We start from the raw sequence: 224 nt of genomic DNA on the forward strand, positions 1-224 counted from the left end.
TATTACAATTACAGTCCAGACCAGAACCTTTAGACCAAAACCTTCCTTTGGTCCGGAACCTTTAGAACAGAACCTTCCTTTGGACCAGAACCATGCTTTAGACCAAAACCTTAAGACCAAAACCTTCCTTTGGTCCGGAACCTCTAGATCCAGAATGCTGCTGCTCGATTCCTCACCAGGTCAAACAAACGGTCTCACATCACTCCGATACTGGAAACACTGCA

The sequence above is a fragment of the Labrus mixtus genome, chromosome 10 (assembly GCF_963584025.1).
Source record: "Labrus mixtus chromosome 10, fLabMix1.1, whole genome shotgun sequence".
In the NCBI taxonomy this organism is placed as follows: Eukaryota; Metazoa; Chordata; class Actinopteri; order Labriformes; family Labridae; genus Labrus; species Labrus mixtus.